This window comes from Myotis daubentonii, chromosome 3 (assembly GCF_963259705.1).
Source record: "Myotis daubentonii chromosome 3, mMyoDau2.1, whole genome shotgun sequence".
Taxonomy (NCBI): domain Eukaryota; kingdom Metazoa; phylum Chordata; class Mammalia; order Chiroptera; family Vespertilionidae; genus Myotis; species Myotis daubentonii.
Window position 1 is genome coordinate 132,665,589 of NC_081842.1, and position 16,658 is coordinate 132,682,246.

Genomic DNA, 16,658 nt, shown 5'->3' on the forward strand with positions numbered 1-16,658 from the left:
CAATCCTCTGAGGTTCATTGTCCATTTGTGGTCATAAATTCCACTCTAAACATTCAGCTGGAAGAGAGGAAAGCAAGGGAGTAAAGAGAAAAATGGATAATATAAGAACTGTAAAGGCAGGTGAGCTACTTTGATCCCATTAGAAAAAGTTGAGGTGTATGCAAGGAGTCCAAGTCTGAGCCAGTCAATTTGGGGTTAGGTGTTGCTTTCTTAGAATGCAAAATTTCTGCTTTGCTTAACAACTCATTTAAGTAACTTCATGTCCTTGTTATATAACCTTTTCATATTTTTTTCTTGAAGTGTTTTCTAAGAAAAAAAAAGTGAAAAATTTTCAGGTAAATGGTGAAGGGGTTTATTTAGATTTGGTTATATGATCTTCTGGCCATTCTCCTTATTCCTCCTGAATAAAAGAGTACTACTATAAAAATAATGTGAAAAATGGCATCCTATTCCTCTTCAAATTCCACAGTAGCCAAGCAACTCTTTCTAAGTTAACAAAAATTAGAAGGATTTTATGCTGCCTGAAAACATATTTAGGATAATAATGATTTTTAGCTATTGTTTCTAATACATACAGAAATTAGTGAGGGGAAAATACCTTTTAATTTTAATGGATTCTTCTCATGTCTTTTGTTTAAACATCAAAGGAGTCTTCCAGTGTACTGTTCATTTCCTGTATATGCTCCTGAATAGCTAGGACCATTTCATTAGGGATAAACTTTAATACACTGATAACACCAAACATTTGAAAAAAAATAGCATATTATCTTACCATGCTTCAGAGAAAGATTTAAGTAGACTGAATAAAAGCAGTGTTTTTTTGCCTATTTTTTCACTGAAAAAAAATTGCATATTGAAAACCCCCTGAAATGCCATATTGTTAAGCCAATTCTATAGTATAACAGAAGCTTACAATTTGGGTTTTGTGGTTTGGCTTCTCTTCTCTCTCTTCTCTTCTCTTCTCTTCTCTTCTCTTCTCTTCTCTTCTCTTCTCTTCTCTTCTCTTCTTTCTCTTCTCTTATTTTTTTCCTTCCTTCCTTCCTTCCTTCCTTCCTTCCTTCCTTCCTTCCTTCCTTCCTTCCTTCCTTCCTTCCTGCCTGCCTTTTTTTCAGCTTAAAGCTTCCTATTTTATTTTTATATTTTTTAGTTTTTTCTTTTTTTAATTAAATCTTTATTGTTCAGATTACTACAGTTGTTCCTCTTTTTCCCCCCATAGCTCTCCTCCACCCAGTTCCCACCCCACCTTCTGCCCTTACCCCTCCCACTGTCCTCATCCATAGGTATACGATTTTTGTCCAGTCCCTTCCTGCACCCCCACACCCTTTTCCCCCCAAGAATTGTCAGTCCACTCCCTTTCCATGCCCCTGGTTCTATTATATTCACCAGTTTACTCTGTTCATCAGATATTTTATTCACTTGATTTTTAGATTCACTTGATAGATATGTATTTGCTGTTCATAATTTGTATCTTTACCTTTTTCTTCCTCTTCCTCTTCTTAAAGAATACCTTTCAGCATTTCATATAATGCTGGTTTGGTGGTGATGAACTCCTTTACCTTTTCCTTATCTGTGAAGCTCTTTATCTGACCTTCAATTCTGAATGTTAGCTTTGCTGGATAAAGTAATCTTGGTAGTAGATTCTTGGCATTCATCACTTTGAATATTTCTTGCCACTCCCTTCTGGCCTGCATAGTTTCTGTTGAAAAATCAGCTGACAGTCATATAGGTACTCCCTTGTAGGCAACTGACTGTCTTTCTCTTGCTGCTTTTAAGATTCTCTCTTTGTCTTTTGCCCTTGGCATTTTAATTATGATATGTCTTAGTGTGGTCCTCTTTGGATTCCTTTTGTTTGGGGTTCTCAGTGCTTCCTGGACTTGTAAGCCTATTTCTTTCACCAGGTAGGGGAAGTTTTCTGTCATTATTTCTTCAAATAGGTTTTTAATATCTTGCTCTCTCTCTCCTTCTGGCACCCCTATAATTAGGATGTTGGTACGCTTGAAGTTGTCCCAGAGGCTCTTTACAGTATCTTCATATTTTTGGATTCTTTTTTCTTTTTGCTTTTCTGGTTGGGTGTTTTTTGCTTCTTCATATTTCAAAACTTTGACTTGATTCTTGGGATCCTCTTGTCTGCTGTTGGATCTCTGTATATTAGTCTTTATTTCAGTCAGTGTATCCTTAATTTCTAGTTAGTCTTTTTTCATATTCTCCAGGGTCTCACTAAACTTATCGGTGGTTTCTAGAAAATTCTTGAAAAACCTTATAACCGTCGTTTTCAACTCTGTATCCAGTAGTTTTCTTTCCTCCAGTTCTGTCATTTGTGACATGTTTCTTTGTCTCTGCATTTTCTATGATTCCCTGTGTTGGTAGAGTGCTTTCTGTGCTAGGTGTCCTATAGGGCCCAGTGGCTCAGCCTCCCCAATTACCTGAGGTGGACACTCTTGGTGCACCCCTTTGTGGGCTTTGTACACAATCTTGTTGTAGTTAAACCTTGATTGTTGTAGGTATCACTGGGAGAAATTGACCTTCAGGCCAATTGGCTGTGAGAATCAGCTGTGTCTATGATGGGAGAACTTCTGTTCAGAAGACACCCTTCTGGGGCAAGACTTGCTTCAGTGGGGCTTTGGTTCTCACTGAGTCTGCCCCCTGAGTGTGTCCCTTATGGATCTGCGGAGTTGTAATCTGGATGTTCCCACTCTGACCACTAGGTACCCTGGCTCTTGGATCTCTAAGGAGGTGCTAATTTAGCCTCTGCCTGAGGCTACCCAACAGGAGCTATGAAGAGATCTGCAGATTCCCCTTCATTGTTTTGGGTTTGGCGGTGCCCAGATGAGGCCCAGCTGTGTAGCAATGCAAGCTGCTGTGGGGCTTTATGCCTTCTCTTGGAAGTTCTGGGTCTGTCTGGCCCAGCTGCAGTTTGTTAGGTAATTTTCATATTGCAAAGGGCCAGGGCATTCATATGCAAAAGCATCTGCCACAGCTTATGTGGGGTGGGGTCTCAGGGAATCAACAGGGTGGAGCAAACAGCTATGGTTAATCTTCAGCCTTGCCCTAAGAGGCCCCGTGTCTCAGTGTCCTGGTAATCACTGCAAGAACCTCTGAGTGAAAGCTGCCCTGGAGTTCTGAGTTCTGCCCACTGCCAGACAGTCCAGTTTCTCCCCGTATGAGTCTGGGTCCCCCAAGACTTCCTGGAACTGGAGTTCAGAGCAGTCAAGGGCTTGTGACTCCCTACCAATTCAAAAAGACAGCCACGTCCTCAGTTGCCAGCCCCTTTCCGTGCACACGCCTCCATACCTCTGCACTTTACTTCCGCACCTCCTCTGAGTCTCAGTGTGCTTTTCTCTTTCCTTCTAGTTGTAGAATTTCCACTCAGCCAGCCTTCCTGCAGTTTTGGATGATGTCTGTTTTGTCTTTTAGTTGTATTTTTAAAGTTGTTGTGGGAGGCAGCAATTTCCGGTGTTTACTTATGCCACCATCTTGGTTCTCTCTTTAGTTTTTTCTTTTCTTTTTTTTTTTTTAAATATATTTTATTGAGTTTTTAAAGAGAGGAAGGGAGAGAGATAGAGAGTTAGAAACATCGATGAGAGAGAAACATCGATCAGCTGCCTCCTGCACATCTCCCACTGGGGATGTGCCTGCATCCCAGGTACATGCCCTTGACCGGAATCGAACCTGGGACCTTTCAGTCAGCAAGCCGACGCTCTATCCACTAAGCCAAACCGGTTTCGGCTAGTTTTTTCTTTATGAAGGTATTACATATGTATCCTTATCACCCCATTGGTCCTCTGCCCCCACTCATGCCCTCACCACCCTAGTGTCTGTGTGTCCATTTTTTATACTTATATGCATGCATACAAGTCCTTTGGTTGCTCTCTCCTCCTTACCCCCACCCTCTACTACCTTCCCTCTGAATTTTGATGGTCTGATCAATGCTTCTCTGTCTCTGGATCTGTTTTTGTTCTTCAGTTTATGTTGTTCATTATATTCCATAAATGAGTGAGATCTTGTGATATTTATCTTTCCCTGACTGACTTATTTCACTAAACATAATGCTCTTCAGGTCCATCTATGCTGTTTCAAATGATAGGAGTTCCTTTTTACAATAGCGTAGTATTCCATTGAGTGGATGTACCATAGTTTTTTAATCCACTCTGGATTAAAAGTGCTGATGGGCACTTAGGCTGTTTCCAAATCTTAGCTATTGTAAATTGTGCTGCTATGAACATTCGGGGTGCATGTATCCTTTCTGATTGGTGTTTCTAGTTTCTTGGGATATATTCCTAGAAGTGGGATCACTGGGTCAAATGGGAGTTCCATTTTTAGTTTTTTGAGGAAGCTCCATACAGTTCTTTACAGTGGCTACACCAGTCTGCATTCCCACCAGCAGTGCAAGAGGTTTCTTTTTTTTCCGAATACTTGCCAGCACTTGTCATTTGTTGATTTGTTGATGATAGCCATTCTGACAGGTGTGATATGGTACCTCGTTGCCATTTTGGTTTGCATCTCTTGGATGATTAGTGACTTTCAGCATGTTTTTGTATGTCTCTTGACCTTATGTATGTCCTCTTTTGCTGGAAGCTGGTCCATCCTTGCTGCTTGACACAGTTGCTGAAGGGAAGAAACATCTGCACAGCATATGTCTCGGGGGACCTGGCATATATGGCATATTGTTCTTGATGTGTTTGCTCCCCTTCTGGGACCCATGTGTTTTAACCAAGGTCACCTCTACGAGAAAGGTTGTTTCCCCAGGTAGGGATTTTTCCCTGAAGTTAGGGAGGGAATAAAACCCCTTAACTAAGTGCCCAGCAGGTATTTAATCACTTTAACTATGAGCAATCACGCTTAAGCTACATAATTTTTACTCCCTGGAATGGTGATAAGAAACACCCTAACCTTTGGAATAGAAATTGATAGGATTAAAATCAACTGGTATAAATACAGATGTAACAAGACCATAAAACACAGAACCTGGCTGGAGATCCTAGACAGAACTTGGCTGGAGATCCTGGCTAGATATCCTGGCTAGAGAACCTGGCTATGATGATCACCTGAACGCTGCCTCTGTGTCATTCCTTCTTCACCGACTCCGTCCACACTTTTGGGGACCCCTGGACCTGTTGGGGCTGGACCCCAACACTCTTTTGAAAAGTATGTATTTAGGTCTGTTGTCCATTTATTGATTGGATTGTTTATATTTCTTTTGTTAAGTTGTATGAGTTCCCAGTAAATGTTGGAGATTAAAACCTTATCAGAGATAACATTGGCAAATATGTTCTCCCATGCAGTGGACTTTCTTGTTGTTTTGTTGATGGTTTCCTTTGCTGTGCAGAAGCTTTGTATTTTGATGTAGTCCCATTTGTTTATTTTCTATTTAGTTTCTATCGAGGGGGGACACTAGGAGCTGTGTCGGTGAAGATATTGCTTTAGCAAATGTCTGAGATTTTGCTGCCTATAGATTCCTCTAATATTTTTATGGTTTCCCATCTTAAATTTAAGTCCTTTACCCATTTTGAGATTATTTTTGAGTATTGTGTAAGTTGGTGTTCTAGTTTCATTTTTTTGACTTGAAAGTATTTAAATCATTTTTTACTTTTCAAGTACAGTTGACATACAATATTATATTGGTTTCAGGTGTACAACCCAGTGATCAGACATTATATAGCTTACTAAATAATCATCCCAATAAATCTCATACCCATCTGAAACCATACATAGCTATTAGAATATTATTGACTATATTCTGTATGCTATACTTTACCTCCCCATTACTGTTCTATAACAACCAATTTGTACTTCTTAATCCCTTCACCTTTTTTACCCATCCCCCAAATCCTCACCCATCTGGCAACTGTCAAAATGTCCGCTGTATCTATGAGTCTGTTTCTGTTCTGCTTATTTATTTTGCTTATTAAAATGTTTATAGATATATATTTATCACCATTTTATTGTTTTTAATTTCTTGCTCTTTTTCTTCTCCTTCTGGCACCCCATGATGCAAATATTGATACCCTGGAAGTTGTTCCAAAAGCTCTTTACACCATCCTCATCTTTTGGGATTCTTTTTTTTCTTTTTGTTGTACTGATTAGGTGTGTTTTGATACTTTATATACCAAATCACTATTTTTATTCTCAGCTGTTTTTGATACTCTATTGTTGAGTCCTTGTAAACTATTTTTTTTTTCATTTTAGTTACCATAGTCTTCATTTCTGACTAATTCTTTTTTATAGTTTCCATGTCCTTTTTAATGCTGTTGAGGTTCTCACTAAGTTCATTGAGCATCCTTACAACCAGTGTTTTGAAGTCTGAATCTAGTAGATTGCTGTCTCCATTTTGTTTATGTTTCTTTTCTGGAGTTTTGTCTTATTCTTTCATTTGGAACATATCTCTTTGTCTCATAATTTTGGCTGCCTCTCTGTGTTTGTTTCTATGTATTATCTAGAGTTGCTATATCTCCCAGGCTTTGTAGAGTGGCTTTATGTAGTAAGTGCTCTCTAGGGTTCAGTGGCTCAGCCTCCTTACTCACCCAAACTTGGTACTCCATGTGGTAACCCCTGTGTAGGCTGCGTACACTCTCTTGATCAGTAGTTAAATCTTGATTGACATTGACACATCAATGAGAGGGATTTATTCCCAGGCCAATCAGCTGCAAGGACTGGCTGTGACCACCATGTCTGCCTCTGGTGCCTTTCAAGCTGCTGCCCCAGCACTGGAACTCAGAGGCAGTGAGTTTGAATTTGAGTTAGTCTGTGCATGGGCCCTTTAAAAGGAACTACCTGTGACTCCAGCAGTCTCTGTCTCTCTCAGACACATTCCCTGCTTGTTTGTATAGCCAGAAGTTATGAGGACTTCTCTTCCTGGCCCTGGAACCCTGGGCTGGGTCCATGATGTGGGGCTTGGACCCCTTATTCCTCAGGAGGGGACCTCTGCAGCTGAGGAATATCTCCCAATTTTTATCTGCCACACAATGGCATTGGGCCAGTTTGTTTCACATCTCTGCCCCTCCTACTAGGCTCAATGTAGTTCCTTCTTTAAATCCTTAGTTGTAGGAATTTCATTCACTAGGCCTTAGGTGGTTTAGAATGATGGTTTTTCTGTAGTTTAGTGTATTTTTTTTCCTTTCAAGGGTAAAAAAATTTATTTTTGAGGAACTTCATGCTGCACGTTTTTAGAGTCGCATAAGAAAGCAAAAATGTTATCCTCCCCTCATCTAGAAAAAAAAAGAGTATAAAATTACTTTTTAAATCATGAAAGTTGGAAGTTTAGCACCAGCATCCAAAATGAACTAGAAAAGGGAACAAAAAAGCATTTACTATATATTTCAGATTTCTTTGGTTGAGGTTCTCCCCATGTGGTATTAATATTTCTTCTTTCAATTCATATGACCAAAAGAGTAAAAACCAAGAAAAAATTATAAACCTAGTCGTTGCCAAAACTGGGGAGGTCGCTCTCTTGTCTTCTGTGCAGGCATTCCAGAAAAATTGCTAGAAACATTGGCTGACATTCTAGTTTTGAACTTGTTTTGTAAAGAATAATCATAAACATTCCAATGTCCACGTCTTGGTTATTAGTCTTCCAGTTTATTGCTTGGATGTTTCTTTAGTATTGGTAAGGTTGTGTCTGCTCTTTGTTTCATTTTTTGGATGGTCATTCATTATTTAGGTCACCCAGTGATGGTGAAGGTGCCTGGGGAGCCTGGTGTTACTGTTCTGCTCAGTGGTCAGAGCAGGGTTCTCAGATGGCACGTCTCTTGGTCTCTTTGCCATCTTGTGAAGGAGCATTAGGAGGACGGGGATGATGCTGATAGTTGTACAGGCATTGGTATCTGTGGTGAACAGATGGCTGGTTTGGACCATTGGACTCTTGTTGATTCTCTTTATCTTCAGCCTCTCCCACAGCTGGGACAGGTCGTGGGCCAGAAGGTCACCTACAGTACCTTGGATGGTAAGTTGGACTTCGATGAACCAGTCCCTAAAGTTGAGCTCCCTCTGGGACTCCATCCTTGATCTCTCCAATCTCACAAGCATTACGGGGAGGTCCATGGAGTCTGCCATAGTGACCGTGTCTGTGACGGGAACTCCATCTGGGCCAGTCACATTGGCTGCTTCGGCACCCTTCTCTCCTTCGACCACATCAAACTCTACAGTTTCTCCATCTCCCACACTGCACAGGTATTTTCATGGGCTATCCTTCTTGATAGTGTATACATTTTTTTTAATTTTGTAAAATTAATTTTAGAGAGAAGCCGAGAGAGAGAGAGAGAGAGAGAGAGAGAGAGAGAGAGAGAGAGAGAAAACATCAATGTGAGAAACATCTATCGGCTGCCTCCCAAACATACCCTGATGGTATCAAATCCGCAACCTGCATATGTGCCCTGACAGGGAATCAAACCCTTCTTTCGTGTACTGGATGACGCTCCAACTAACTGAGACTCACCAGCCAGGATTACTTATAATTTTGATGTAGTTGTGGAGGAGGTGAGTACTGGATTTATCTATGCTGTCATCTTGCTCAGAAGCCTGGTTTCATTTCTATTTTCACAATAATTTTAACACACACCAAAATATAAGTAAAAATGTGTATAATATTTACTAGTATATAGAACACAGGAAGTAAATATTTGTATATTTACTAATACACAGAACACAGGGTTATTAGCAGTTAAGACACATTTGAAAATGAATTACCCTAATCTATATATCAAAAAAATTCCAAACTCAAATACAACACTGGGATTTTCTTTTTTGCCTTTAATAACTTTTGTGTGATGAAATGGATAGGAGGGAGAAAAAAAAAACAGTTGAAGGAAAACACAGGACAACATTCCTTTTAGTAGGAACTCATTGTCCCTAGAGAAGCTCTCTGTATATACAAGACTAATTATCTTTGAGCACCACTAGCAATCATGCCAACATCCTGTTTCCCTTGTCACACACAGTTTGGGTTTATTTCTGGGATGTTTATAATAATCATCAATTTCACTGACTTCATATGTCTCTTCTACATCTTGAAGGTATCTAACTTTCCCAAGCAGGCTGTTGAAGAATTGTTTTCCGCAGAACTCTTGGCCTCTTGAACAGGAGGCTATCCTGATGAGAAAGGCAGGGAGGCATGTCTACATCTATATTGGCAAACTGAATGCATTTCTCTGGATAGCAAAGAGGATATCTGCTTATCAGACAAGCTCTTCTTTTGGTTACAGAAGCCATTTTATCTTTTAGAGCTACTTTTCCAGCTCCCATTGGAGCTATAAATCATATATCCAGCCAATCAGAAAGCCTCTCTCTAGGGGTGGGCAAATGGGCAGAAAGTACAGATTGGGATACTAGGGAAAGAAAATGCTCTTCCAAATGCTAGGAATAATATAAGCCTGGATCTATGCTACCTTATGAAAAAAACATACACAGGAAGCCAACATAAATGAAAACAGAAGAGGGAGGGTAGGAGAGAGGGGAGGAGGAACGGAGGGAGGGAGGGAGGGGAAGAGGGCGGGAAGGAGCGAGACAGATATTTGAATCAATTTCTTTTAACTGAATTTAGCCATTTCATCAAAATATCTATTATAATGTGAATTAATAGATACATTTTGTGATTACATAGAAAAGATTATATGTCTGACACATACAACTAAATAGCACGGGGAAAAATAGTTATCTTTGGACACCTTAATTTTTCCTGTCTTGTTGAATCTCTCTTGCCTGGCCTTCTTAGAGTCCTCTTCCCCCACTGGAACCTAAAATGTTGTGGTCTTTTTCTATCATTTGCTTCCCTGTCATTCTTCTTAACCATCTCTTATATTTATTCTTTATTATATATATTTTTGGACTTACTTGTATATGATCTTTTAAATTTTATTGGGAAATATTCTGTGCCATAATAACATTTATTTAATTGCCTTCTTTTCTTTCATATCAAGACTATCTAAAATGTAAGTCAGAATTGCAATTCTCGAGCTTTGTCCATGCCTCTTGAGATAACTTCCCTTTTAGACCCTCATGTTGTGAACTATGCCAATTGTTCTCAGAACTGAAATACACATTCTTAATATCAAATTGGGTAGCACTCAGCCTTCGACAGAATTAGGAATTTCAAAAAACAAGGTCACTGTCTCCTAAGTGTCCTGTCATTTAGTCTTCCTTTTTTGTTGAGAATTAGATTCAGAGTAACAACTTCAATCATCACTTTATCTTCTAGGAAATGAATTATTGGGGTATATCTATACACCATAGTATGTCTTCATTAATTAGTTCCTCAAAGATTCCACAGTGTGTGGGTAGATAAAGGATTTGGGAGCAGAACTGGTAATATTCGCTGGACTTGTTACCTGGAAGCATTTCTCTATCTGCTGCACAACAGCAGGGCCACGAACCAATAGTATGTAGCTTCTGAGTCACATTGAATCTTCTAATTCGCTCATACAATTTTAACTATGTCCCTTGTCTTCATCACAGCTGCCACTGTAAAGTATCAAAAATGTACTCCTATAAAATGACTTGGATGCATGTATACATCAAATTAACAAATGGATTTTGCTCTGATAAGTTTGTGGAGGAGGAAATACACTATTACTATCCTTAATTACAGTTGCTAAAGAAACTTATTTGTTGTCACTTCTGAGTTAATTGTTGTACAAGACAGTTCACTTTTAATTACTGTAATGTGTTGAGAAAGTGATCTTAGAATACTTTGTTATCAATCTATATAGAGTCATTCATTTCAAATCATTTCTGCTAGAAAATAAGCAAATAATATCTACACTAATAAAAGAGAAAGATGCAAATTGACCATAACCCCGCCACCCTTCCCATTGGCTAATCAGGGCGATATGCAAATTAACTGCCAACCAATATGGCGGCCGGCAGCCAGGCAGCTGAAGCAAACAGGAGGCTTGCTTGCTCCAGTGTCCAGTGATGGAGGAAGCCAAGGTTCCCTGCCTGCCGCTGCCGGCCTCTGAGCTGCAGTCTAAGAAACAATGTTGCAATTATAGAAGCTAAACGAGCTCCAGAAACCTGCTTTCAGCCAGCTTCAGACTCAGAGCTTAGAGCACCAGTGATGGCAAGAGTGTTTCAATTATAGAAGCCAAACAAACTCCAGGTACCTGCTTTCAGCAGCCGAGGCCTCAAGCTGGAGCCGGCCTCAGAGCTAAAGCCGGCTCTCAGCTCCAGTGACAGCCACAGAAAGTAAATAAATCCCAGAATGAAAAAAAAAAAGACAAAAAGGAGAGGCTGGAAGCTTTAGTCACCCACTAGCCTGAAAACAGCCCTCAGCCCCTTACCCAGGCTGGCCAGGCACCCCAGTGGGGACCCCCACCCTGAAGGGGGTGCAGGAAGCCTAAAAACAGCCATCATCCCCTCATCCAGGCTGGCCAGCCACCCAAGCGGGACCCCCACCCTGATTCAGGACACCCTTCAGGGCAAACCAGCCGGCCCCTACCCATGCACCAGGTCTCTATCCTATATAGTAAAAGGGTAGTATGCAAACTGACCCTAACAGCAGAAGGACTGGGAATGACTGGTCACTATGAAACACACTGACCACCAGGGGGCAGACGCTCAATGCAGGAGCTGCCCTCTGGTGGTCAGGGCGCTCTCACATGGGAGGAGCTCTGCTCAGCCACAAGCCAGGCTGATGGCTTCCAGTACAGCAGTGGTAGTGGGAGCCTCTCCTGCCTCCTCAGCAGTGCTAAGGATGTCCGACTGCAGTTTAGGTCTGCTCCCCGCTGGCAAGTGAACATCCCCCGAGGGCTGCTGGACTGCCAGAGGGATGTCTGATTGCCATTTTCGGCCCAATCCCCTGGGGAGTGGGCCTAAGCCAGCAGGTGGTCATCCCCTGAGGGGTCCCAGACTGCGAGAGGGCACAGGCCGGGCTGAGGGACCCCTCTTCCCCCCCTTGAGTGCACAAATTTTTGTGCACTGGGCCTCTAGTTATAATTATAATTACAATTTTATTGTATGGGTTGCTTTGTTTATTGGGAAGAATAGTGCTAAAAATAAATGTTAAAACAACTAAAATTCCTTGACATACTTGTATATAAAAATGTGTCACATTAATGAACACCAAAAAAAAACAACAAAAAACCCTAATCATGTAGCACAGTGGTTCTCAACCTTCCTAATGTCGCGACCCTTTAATACAGTTCCTCATGTTGTGGTGACCCCCAACCATAAAATTATTTTCGTTGCTACTTCATAACTGTTATTTGCTACTGTTATGAATCGTAAAGTAAATATCTGATATGCAGGATGTATTTTCATTGTTACAAATTGAACATAATTAAAGCATAGTGATTAATCACAAAAACAATATGTAATTATGTATGTGTTTTCTGATGGTCTTAGGTGACACCTGTGAAAGGGTTGTTTGACCCCCAAAGGGGTCGTGACCCACAGGTTGAGAACCGCTAACGTAGCATTTTTCAAGGACAGAAAATGACAATGAACTATGACATTCAGGTGGTCTCATATTTCAAACATAGCACTATCCTACTAAGTTAAAGTGAGCAAAATCTGTGTGGCTGTAGACAAAGAGATTATCAAATGTTGGGTAACCTTTCCATTCACTGCAACTGTGGTTATATATTTGTTCACATTTTTGGAGGGCAATTTGAAGATTATCCTCCTTACCATATTTATAATATATATTTATATATCCATATATCATGTAAGTATGTAGCAAATATACATATACATATCTATCCTTTTTTAATTTCCACATCCTTTGACCTAGTAATTTTACTGTCAGAATCTAGCTTTTAGAAATAAAATGGAACATCAATGAAAATGGCAGAGTAAGAAACTCTAAATTCTACCCTTTCATAAAATCAACACAAAAATTGGCAAAAACTCTCACAACCTTTCTGGAGGAAAACTAATTCTGGCAAACTATGTGGCTGAGGCTGAAGCCACTGAGGACTTGATTAGCCCTCAGGCCTCTGTCCCTGGGAGTTAGATATTATGATTGTGAAGGAATGGAGTGCAAGTCTGGATACATCTCTGTGCCTTTTATAGGCATTGGGAAGGCAAAAGACTGCAGAGGCAGACAAGGCTCCTTCAGACCATGTGGAGTTGGTATTCAACAGTGAGGCCCACTGCCATGGCCACAGCAGCAGGCTGAGTTCCTTCTGTCTTATGCTTGAAGCAGGCCTGTCTCTCTTTGGAGTCAAGAAGTTACCTGGATTTCTTATAAATTGTGTGGCTAAAACAGGCCTTAGGTAAGAGATAGTGCATTCTCTGCTAATAAAGGCAGATATCTATCTCCACAAGTATCTAACTGGAAAAATGAAGCTGACTTTATTTACAATCTGCTGGTGAAATGGGTCATACGCAGCTGCCAGAAATACAGATCAATAAAACTCTAGTGAGAGGACATTATAAACATGGTGAGAAGGACTAAGATGAGGAATAATAAAATAGATACAACATTCTGGATAAATTTTGTTTTACTTTGCCAACTGTTAAGGACGCGTGTATGGATAACACTAATTCACTGTGGCAGCACAGCAGTATTTGGAGGCCTAGTTAAACCCATCATGGCTCTGGAATGAAATGTACTTTTCTCCCCATGAAAATCAGATTCCTGTCCCCAAAGTACAGCAATCTGAGCTAGGGGTAAGTAGTATGTTAGAATAAGATCACAACTATAAATTTCAAAACTAGAACTAGAAAGAAATGACACTCTGTGTAAGTAATAGTTGAATAAACATTATTTTAGAGAAAGAATATTTTGCATTTTGAAAAAGTAGAGAACAAATGTTAATTTCCTCAATCAGTTGAGTAATGGCTGACATTAGTGATTTAGTGATGATGGCTGCTGGTAGTGGTGGCCGTGTTGATCATCACAGCTGCAAAGATTACAAGTCACAGAATACAATCCTGTCATTTCTTGCAAAAGTATACTTACTTGGTCGTAAAATATTCATAGTTCTTAAGATTAAATATCTGAATATTGTTTCTGAAGGAACAGCTGTCACCTTAAATCTAAAGTCTAGTTTGTTTACTGACTGTATTTTATATCTTTTAGAAAATGACGCAAAATGGCAATAAAATCATAGTAAGTATTCTGCAGGGGAATATAAATGCCCTTTGGTTACAGTGTACATATCTTTATACATAATTCCAGTTTATTTTTCTTGGAATTATGTTAAAAATGTAAAAAGCCTTTTCTCATAAAGGTAAAATGCTAGATGTTTCCTTGTTGCAATTTAGCATTAGTGTCAAGATTGCTTCAGAAAATAAGCTCCTGTTACTGTTTCAGTCTTTTAAGTGTCATTCAGCATTCTATATGTGATTTTGCACAAAATAAACTTACATGGTTTTATGTCAGTGTTTTAGAAAATGTGATATTAAAAATAATTTATTGAGTACAAGTATGTAAAAATGACTGACATTGAGCAACTGGGTTTTATACTGTTTTATCATATAATCATTAAACAATTTGGGGAGGTAATTATGAAAGAATTTGTTCCATAAGCTAAAAAAGAGAAGCTAATACTCATATCTATGGATTCTTACAGAGAAGAAATCAATGCATTGGTAGGTAGTTTTTAGATTAATATTGAAACAATTATGAAAAGGATCCAAATATTTTCATAATATTTCTGTATGTAATTATAAGAAAAATTATGTTAAGGATTTTGTCTCTTGCTTTTTGTTTTTTCACAAGTGAATTCTCTGACTCTTTAAGAAATCAGCTTTAGGCAGCCTTGTCAAATGGAGTCCAGATAAAAATCACTGATCAGCAGTATCACGGCACATTTTGAAAGTGCTCAGCTCAAGCACGGACTTTTGGATGCATGGGTTTAAATTAAATTTATAAGGCAAAACCTCAAAAACTTTCCAACTTTGTGGTAACAAAATTCATAAATAAAGAGAACCACAAAGATATTTTTCCACATTTAGAAGGTCGCCCTTCAAGACATAGTTTCCAAAGTCCAATACTGTAAAAGGTAAAAATATACAGAATCAAAAGTAGACATATTTTTATTCAAGGTAAAACATTTAACCTTTATTAACTGTGCAAAAGAGATTGAATTTTTTACCTTTATAATGTTTTACCTCTAAAAATCTTAGACATTTATCTCTAAGTTTTAGTTAACATTTTAGTTAGTAAATAGGGTTTTTTTTAAACTATCGTTTTTATACTTAATATACCTTCTAAGACATTCCCTATGGTTTGGATTCCTAATAATTTTTTTCTCCAATTTAACATATGTATATGTGTTATTTCTGGTAGATATATGAATACAATACTAGAACAAATATTTTCTGTGAATTTTCATAAGTTACAATTATTTGGAGTGTAAAAAGAAATCTAAGATGCTGAGGATTATTAGGTATTTTCAAAAATATGTATTTAATCATCCTTTTGCTTATACACACAAATTAAAAAGTCTGAAATCTGTGAAAAGGGAGGATTGCTAATAAATGATTATCTCAAATTATTAGTAAAAATGCATTTTAGAGACATTTAATACTTTAAAAGATTGGATAAGAGCAGTTATTTTAGAAAAGATCTGTAGAATTTCAAACATGTTTCTAAAAATCACACCTCAAAATATAATAAATAGACTCAAAACAGTTCTTCATGATTTTCTAAGGAAATCAGACATAGTTATACTAAAATTAATTATTTACCAACAGTTCATATTTGACCTTATGACTGAAATCATTTAAAAAAATAAATAACTACATTACTTGAAAACCTATGGAATCTTTTGTATTTATTTTAAAATTATAATGTACTAATGATAACAAAAAATGTGATATTTCCCCTTTATAAGTTAACAGTAATATATATAAATGATGAGTCAAGCCTGAGAAGAAAATTACATGACTTACTCCTTTTGAAAGACAAAACATTTCATGGCAAGTTACACTGACCATTTATTATGAAGAAATAAAGTAACTTATTTTAAAACATACATATGAGAATAATTTTTCAAGTAGTTTTTAAAAGGAGATAAATTCATATATATGCATCTATTTAAATCTTTTCATGATATGAGAGTGTCTTGTAAGTGACATTATATTCTTATGCTATTCTGATAATTAAATTCATCTTCGCTTTACATTCTGGTTTTTCTTTTTAAGATATTGCTTGTAACAGGATGTACATTTCAGATATAACAAAATGATGACCCTCTATAGTTCACTAAAAGAGCCCATCAGTCTTAGTGAAAGGAAAATTGGATAGGACCTTATGTTTAAAAATCAATAAAAGTGTCAACTGTTAAGTTTGAATTTGAAAACCAGAAATAAAGACATTATTGTACTTGATATTTTAGCAAAATTTTATGCAGAGCTGTAACTATTGCTACTACTACCAAATTTTAATATGTATTTTCAATATTGTCATGTAAGCAAAGTGCCAGAAGACTTACTGCATCTTTTCTGCAGGTGCAGGAAATGTAAAGTGTTCTACATTTGGGGAATGAAAACATGACTTTCTTCCATTTGCATAAATGAATTAAGCTTACTCTTTTCTTTGGGTCAGCCTAAATCTATGTGCCATGAGGAACACAGGATGTCTTTGCCCCTTCCCATATGCAATGACTTTCATTCAAAAAACTGAACGAAAAAATTTCCCCCCTGAAAATGTATTCTATCATGAACAATTTATACGTATTTAATAAATATTTTCTATAGATTCCAATTTTTCTGCATTT

General features: G+C 38.2%; 1 pseudogene; it reads right to left on the reverse strand.

The window, feature by feature from the left end:
- Positions 1-7,176: 7,176 nt before the first annotated feature.
- Positions 7,177-16,658, reverse strand: part of LOC132229710 (Y-box-binding protein 1-like) — a 163,437-nt pseudogene continuing 153,955 nt past the window's right edge.